This window comes from Sphaeramia orbicularis, chromosome 17 (genome assembly GCF_902148855.1).
Source record: "Sphaeramia orbicularis chromosome 17, fSphaOr1.1, whole genome shotgun sequence".
NCBI classification, from domain to species: domain Eukaryota; kingdom Metazoa; phylum Chordata; class Actinopteri; order Kurtiformes; family Apogonidae; genus Sphaeramia; species Sphaeramia orbicularis.
In genome coordinates, this window is record NC_043973.1 from 8,342,440 (window position 1) to 8,350,903 (window position 8,464).

The 8,464-nt window shown below is 38.3% G+C and overlaps 1 pseudogene; it reads left to right on the forward strand.

Moving 5' to 3' along the window:
• Window positions 1-233: 233 nt before the first annotated feature.
• Window positions 234-3,888, forward strand: LOC115436856 (putative nuclease HARBI1; annotated as a pseudogene).
• Window positions 3,889-8,464: the final 4,576 nt, after the last annotated feature.

The following is an 8,464-nucleotide window of genomic DNA, read 5'->3' on the forward strand; positions in this document are numbered from 1 at the left end:
TTCGGACAGGAAGAGGTGAAACTGTTCACCTCTGAGGAGTTGACACATTGTCCTCTGTGGTACTCCATCGGGGGGTAGTGGGTCCCCTGGGCTGGGATGCGCTATCACATCCATGGTCTTGGTGCCTCTTGTATGCATTTGCTCCTTTTTCTCTGATTTGGCTGACTCTACAGAGGGTTCTCAAAAAGGGTCACCAGCTGTTGTTGGTGGCCCCATTCTGTAGGAACAGAGCCATGGATGACGTAAGAATATATTACCTCATCCTGGGTCACAGGTGTGACTCTTTTGGTACTACTACTTGAACTGTGCATGCAGGAAGGGAACACTCAGTGCTTTCAGCACCACCCTCTGGCGGTCATCCAGGATTCATAGAACCATAGTTGCATACGTAACTTTCGTTTTATACTCACATTACATTTACTCATGCATTATTTACAATTCAAAGGGTTAATTAATGTTAACTAATGTAATGTTAAACTTAATATTTGATGAGTCAACATGTCAACTGCAGTGTTAGCCATTAGCATTACAATGTCTAGCAAAAGCCACTGGTCACACATTTTAACACACTGCGTCTCTTTTTATCCAGTGTAGATATTACTATCTGAATATATTTTGCTTGACTATATGATATACAAAGCTACTCTGTGTATTTTGTGAATGGCTGAATGGAACACAGTGTATGTGAATTTGTGAATGGAACACAGTTTGTGTATGCGAATGGGTGAATGGAACACAGAGTTAGTGGATGTGAATGGTTGAATGGAACACAGTTAGTGTATGTGAATGGGTGAATGGAACACAAAGATAGTGTATGTGAATGGCAGAATGGAACACAGAATTAGTGCATGTGAACGGGTGAATGGAACACAGTATAAAGCACTTTGAGTACCATAAACATAGAAATGAGTTAAATGCAAGTCCATTTAGCCTCTACTTGTTGTTCATCATATTCCACATCAATATATCCCCATAAACAGGATGTTGCTTTGAACAAAATTTCACATTTCACTGAATTTAAATGAACATTTGAAAAATTTTTATGAAATGTAAGTATGTAAAACAAAATGTTGGTTTTTGATTAAATGCAGAATTGGTACACACAGAATAATGTCCTAGGTTTGTTTTCAGTGAAGAGAATACTGTACTGAAACCCTAAAAACATGCAGCATAAAACACATCCAACCTTTGATCTACACTTTGAATTCTTTTAATGAGAAAACATTTGTCACTTCCACACATAAAATAAGCCTTTCTTCATCTTGAAAAAGCACTTTTGATTTAATATCCTGAAAACTTAATTTGAATCATTTAAATTTATTCAGTCATTTTTGTTTAAAGTCTTCTTTTATCTTTCACCTCATGTTTGAGTCAAAGTGTGTTTTGTCATTGTCATGTATTTTATATTGAGTAGAAATAGAGTAAAAAAATCTCTTGAGAGCTGTTTGAACTAAAATGACAGATACCAAATAGAGGTTTATATTTACATAAATATGCAATCATTTGTTTTCATTTTATCTGATGTATAATCCATGTAAAAGAACAAAAAAATCAGAGAAATGGTGAGACTAAACTTTTTGAGAAAATGTCAAATGAACTGACATTTTTATGGTTGTTAAACTCTAAATGTAATGAGGAAACAAAGAAGAAACAGAAAGATGCAAATATGCATGGTAACCATGGAGATGATGTCATCTGGATGATCTCATCTCTGTTGCCGTGGAGTATCACGGGGGAGGGGGGGGGTTGCAGGGTGACTCCTAGGGGAAGCTGGAGGAGGGGGGAGGACAGTGGGGGTTGCCCTCTCTTCCAGCCCTGCCCCCCTCTGAGCTTTTGTATTTGACTTTGATCCATCTCTGTTGTCGACATCAAAACGTCTGATGTACAAACCAAGCATGAAAACTCAAAAAAAAAAAAAAAAAAGGTGTGTGTATGAAGCAGAAAACCATGGTTATTTGATCAAAAGTTACATAGAGTATAATTAATGATTCACAGTAAGATAAAACCATAATGTAATATGAAATGTAAAACTGGCTATGAAAGATAGATTAAGAAACATAAGACTTGGAAAATGTTGTATTTTACACAGTATATTGACTACAGATAAAGGCAAAAAAAAAAACCTAAAAAAACACTGTAATTATAAAACTGTTTTATTGCAAGAAGTGAAAGACTAAAGAAGGTATAAAGAAAACTAAATAATGCAGTAATACAGCTGCTACTGCTTTTTCTTTTTTTTTTTGTTTTACATTCAAGTTCATGTTAATACATGTTCAACCATCTCAGGAAACAGAAGAGTTCAGGAAAAAATCAACAAATAAACAAACTTTAGAAGCAAAACAAACATGTGTCTTATTACAACCAGTTTAGTTTGCTCTCATCTTTTACTTAAGGAGATATTGTTGTGACACAAAACACTTAAACATGTTTTTGAACAAACATTTGTTCTGATGAAACATGTTAATGCTGGATTGAACAAAATCTTACTGAAAAAAAACCCCAGTGTCATAATAAATGCCACGAAGTAACATCAGAGGGGTATAATTACATTAAAAGAAGACAAAATAAATGTCATTAGCTTTATCAGAGGGGTATTTGGAGTATGTTAACCCTGAAATGAGAGAAACTCGGGGTTTTGCTCTAGAAAGAGACATAGGTCAAACCTTGAGACTGTCACCATGGTAACTTACTCTGTGAACACAACCTGCTCACTGGAAGGTTTTCTTTAAGAAACCCTGAGTTTTGCCTGTTTCATCTCACGTGAAACACGTTGGTAGACATAGATTGTTCATACAAACCCGATCCCATAGATTTAAAAGCACATTTAATTTATATCGGAAGAGGATTTTCAGACCTCGAATAGATGCATTGTCTTTTCCCTGTGAATATCTAGTTATCTATTTCTATCTGTTTGGGTTTGGACAATATAAGCTTCTTCCTACTCATTAAAGAGCCTCAGTGAAATAGCTGCACACTGTGTGACTTTTTTTTTTCTTTTTTTGGTTATTACCTTAAATATTTTGGAGTTTGCTGTTTAAATTTGTCATTTCTATTTGCCTTTTGTTCACCTTTATATTTTATTCTTACTTGGTACTAAATGAAGTTTATCACTATCATTTCAATCTTACACTCTAGAATAAATTCTGAATTATATTTAAAATAATGTTAGAGATATTATGCTGTAAACTCAAACTGAGATCAGCGATAAGCTTAATTTTGCAGGGTTTCCAAATGTAATAGTGTGTGTAGATGGAACACACATTCCTATTACTGCTGCTGCACAAAACGAAGGGGACTATGTTAATAGGAAGTCCTTCTACAGCATCAACGTAGCATATCATCACTGATATGCTGAAAATGACAGTATACGTCACAATATAAAGTAGCTAATGATAATCATAAAAATTACTATCAAGCTCATTTGAGATCCAGCACACATCATTGCAAATGTTGAAGCCAAGTGGCCTGGCTCTGTACATGACTCCACATATATCCAGAGTGTAGCCTGAGCCACAGATTAGCACATGGTAAGTAAATGAACGCTATGTGCAATTATCATTTTTGTCTCCCTGATATAAACACACCAACATGTATCCACTTTACTTATAGGAGAGATTGATGGGTACCAACTGGGAGATAGAGGCATGCCAGCCTTCTCTGCTGACCCCTGATCCTGACCCTGAGCCGGGACCCCAAAAGCGTTTTAATGTGGTCCACTGCAGGACTAGAGTTCAGATGACCATAGACATGCTCAAATCCTGGTTCCAGTGCCTGCTTAAACTCAGGGTGGCTCCAGACAGGGCAGGTGACATCATTGTGGCATGTGTTGTTCTCCATAACATTGGCTCTATTACAGGAGAGCAATACCTTACAGATGAACGACCCTGAGGATGATGATCCTATTGACCTACAGATGAATGACCTGAGGATGACCATCCTATTGACCCTGCAGACGTCCAGAATGGGAGGGCATCAGATTTAATTTGCAGGAATTACTTTCAGATTAAGCCACCACCACAATCAAATAAAGACAAAGAATTCCCCTTTTATCATTCTTCTTTATTCCGTAATAGTAAAAAATACAATAATTAGGATCTATAATATTGTTCCAACAATTAACACCTCTCACCTGTGACAATCCATGCACCTCTACTGGTGTTCCACTAATTGAATTCCCAGGTCGGCCTACCTAATCTGTCCATACAAATACAACATGTTTTTGTCCATTTTTTTCGCATCTTTTGTAAGAGATGCCTCCTATGCACCTCTTCAACTGATAAAACATATAGATGACACTTAAAATTCACAGTTGTACATGAGGACTTAACCTGGTATTTTTTGAAAATCTCCCTTTGACCTGCTGTGCTGTGGAAGTTGATGGACCCTTCTCTTGCTGTTGGCCAGCTGTGCTTTGTTAAAAAGGATAAGAATGCGCAAGCTATTTATCCAATCATTTTTCCTCATCACTTGCCACACACACATCAAAATCAAAAAATTCCCTACAAGAATGAAACGTGAATGGGTAGAGATCTACACTTAGCTATACATAAAAAAGTTAAAAACTTCTCTGACCTCTGTCAGCTTCTAGATCCCTCTGAGGCAACAGATAGTGTCTCCTCACAATCATCATCCTCCTGTAATAAAGGAGAACAATCTGCTCCAGTATATTTAAACTACCATATGTGGTAGATCTGAGTATTGGGTAGGTTATTTACGACAGTGGAGTTTTCTGTGGCCTCTGCCTTCTTCCTGTTGACTGAGTGGAACTGAAATATTAATCTACTAGGCAGGATATGAGGTGAGAGGACATATATGTGTTAAAACAGCATTTGTTAGGGGTTTAAATAGCTACTGAATATTGAATTAGTTCAATCAACTCTGAGTACATTTACTCCGAGTTAGGCACGTGCACGAACCACAGCAAAAAGCCATCATCAATGGAGCCATGATACCTGGACTAACCACTGACAACAAGCGTGTCAGTTATTTCACTCCACTCGAACAAGGGGTTCTAATTTACACATACGGGAAGTTCTAAGCGGTATTCAGTAGAAAATGCAACACTGCTACTGCTGCTAAGGAAAGAGAAGTATCATGGGAGAAAACTGAAATTGAGTCAGTGTGTAAGTTGGAATACACTTGTGCACTGACTCAATAGCCTATTTGACTTAATTAAAACTACAGCATAAAGGTTAGAACATTGTTGGATTGAATAAAAGTGGTGGATAAAATAAAATCTGAGTAGGTTTTAGGTCCAATCCCACCGGAGAAAAACACACATGGAGGAAACTGAATGTGAACATCATTCAGAAAAGTAATGGCATATTATTCCAGGCCTTGATTGTACATCATTTATTCCTGTTTGACACTGACTAATATACAAAATAAGTATTCAGTGGCTATTTAAACCCCCAACATATGCCTTTTTAACACATATATGTCCTCTCATCTCATATCCTGTCTAGTAGATTAATATTTCAGTTCCACTCAGTCAATGGGAAGAAGGCAGAGGCCATAGAAAACCCTGCTGTTGTAAGTTTCCTGTATTTAATTCACTCATCCTGTAGATGTTCATAAAAGCTCAGATTAAACTTGAGGGTTAATATAGTATCTAAAGAAGAGAAAACAGCAAAAAATGTAACTTTTTCAGTAAAATCTATCATTAACTGAAAATAAACCAAGCGTCTCCATCCACTGTCATTGATCCAACTCCATGGGCTATACTAGTGAATCAGTGTTGTAGAAGATCCACATTCACTACAGAGCCTCTCAATGTCCAAATGGGTCATATCTGATGACCATGAAAAGATGAATAACTGAATTTTACACCATTTATTTAAAGCTATACCTACCTGATCTGGCATTTCTCGCAGCACTTAGTAAAAATCTGAACATGAACCACCCACCTCCCTCCAAAGCCCCACCCGCTTCCCCCTGCCTGATCTCTGATGCACCCCTCCTCTCACCTGATGCGCATAGTGGAAGCAGAGGTGGACGTGGAGGTCCGGTCCGCTTTGGCGTGGCCGCTGACCCCTCCCTCAGCAATCAGACACATCATCCACCTGCTGCACAGCAGCGGCGGACTGTTTCATCAGGAGATCCTGTATTTAAGGGTCTGGTCTGTGTAGCGCTGGGTCATTGTCTTCACTACACCTCATCACCTGGGTGGAGTGGGCCGTATCATGAGCGCGTGGACTCCGTGCCGTACATAGACATTTGAGGTCATCCTACATTGAGTGACACCAAGTACATGTATGCGGAGTCCCGCGGTTGCTTTTGGTGGACCTGTCTGTGGTGTCAAGTACACCCGACTCCCGGACTTCATCTCCATCCTTCATTGATCGGACTCTGACTGCTTCAATCGGGTTGTTGTGTTTGTTCCCCTTAGTTGTTGTTTCTGTTAATAAATCCGTTTTTTACCTTCAACATGTGCATTTGAGTCCTATCCATTTACATCCCTAGACAGGAGGCTGCTGTCAGTGAAAGGAGAAGCAGCGGGAGTGAAGCGTCAGATTCAGAGGTACCCGTATCAGATGCAGGATGGCAGTAATGGATGACTGAAAGGAGGCTCAGCCAGGCTCGGCCAATTATTTTTGTCGGACCGAATAAAATGATTGGTCAGACTTTTATCAGACATATGAGAATTAAACATTTTTTAGTTTCAAAACCTGGTACATTTCTTTTACATTTTAGTTTGACACACACTTATTAGGAGCATTTTAAGATGACAAAAGAAAAGTGTAAAAATGCCACATCATATGGTATAGCTTTAAATGTATTGATAGGATTTGTGGATCAGTAGGTAATATTTTACATCAGTAGATGATTTTGGTCAGTGATGGATGTTTGGATTTTTATGGGTTTACTGTAATATTCTGGACAGCTTCACGGGTATAGATGTTATAGATGTGCAGTTTTTTTAATGCCAATCTCAAATCGTCTTTCCTCACCCGTAGTCCACATTCTCTGCATGTTGCATACATCCATCTGTACCTGTGAAGCTGTCCGGAGTATTGCATGTGGTTCTTAATGAAATCAACCAGGATTGCAAGATCCGAATACGCTTTGCGACAACAAAGTCCTTTCTCACTGAAGAATCGTTTTAGATGTCTCTCACTAACATCTAACCCTTGTCTACTGCCAAGCACTGTTTTAATATCTTTGTATTAATAATTAATAAATGCATTTATAGGAGGAAGTTGCTCCTCCAGTTAATCCTGCATCTCCTTTTTTTTCAGTCATTAATATCTCCTCCTCCCTGATACAGTGGTAAATGTCTTCAGTCCAGTCAGTCGGACTCTCACTGATAACTCTTCCCCTAAGTTAGCTGTGCACATAGTTGCGTTCAAGTGAATGGGCTGTGCTACAGACAACTCATACTTGTAGATGTCATTAGTCATTCACACGAAGGCAGAGTAGACAATTCAGACTCATGGGGCACACAGGAGACACATGAAGGCAGCATGGGCAATTTGAATATAAGAAAGTCTCGCACACAAACGGCTCACAACTGCGAATCAGTTCTTATTGTTCACTGAAAAGAGCCGTTCAAAAAACTCGACTCATTTGTGAATGTCACATCTCTCGTGCCTGGCTGAGTGAGCCAGGACAGATAATAGCTGTTAGATATGAATGCATAATAACTCGCCACATTTCACTGTCGGTAACAGTAACGGTTTTGCAACATTTCAAACAGTAATTAATTAGATTATCTGTTACTGGAAAACAATAATGGTGTTAGTAACGCCGTTATTTTTAATGACGTTACTCCCAACACTGATTTTAGGCCCAGGTCAAAGTTAAACTCAATAAAATTTGCCCACTCTAGTGTCGTATCTGTTTTGTTTCCGTTTTGAGCATAGATGGCTGTTGTGTTATTATTATAAAAATGAGGCAGGAAGTGAGCTTATCATGAACTTTACTTATGACTCTGGCTCAGAGAACTTCCAGGTCATCCCCATCCAACAACAACTCTCATTGGTCACTACGTTACACGTCAGTTAACCCTTTACACAACATCTCCCTCTTTTGAGTAAGAACAAACACAGTCTCTTATACTGATTAACAATGCACCTTTTTTTTTCCTTAGTATAAACAAATCTTTCTAAACTACAAAAAAAACTCAAAATAAAACAATAACAATACAATGTGTGGCTTTCTTCAGTTCTAATAAACTCAAAATCACATTTATTTTTTTTATTTTTTTATTTTTTTTAAATAGCTTTCAAGTCCAATACAGTCCAGTGTCTTTAAATGTTCATTCTCATAGGCAGACGTCAGAGTCTGCCTGATCTTGTGACATATATATTGCATTCAGGCGCATGTATGCTGTGTGTATCTGCATTATTGACAGCACTGTGAGAACCAGTATCATCTGGGGTGGAAGCCTCTTCAGCAGATGATGGCTGTTGGGTGGCTCAGATGTGATCGAGTTCTCCTTAACAGTCCATCATCTGTTTTAACA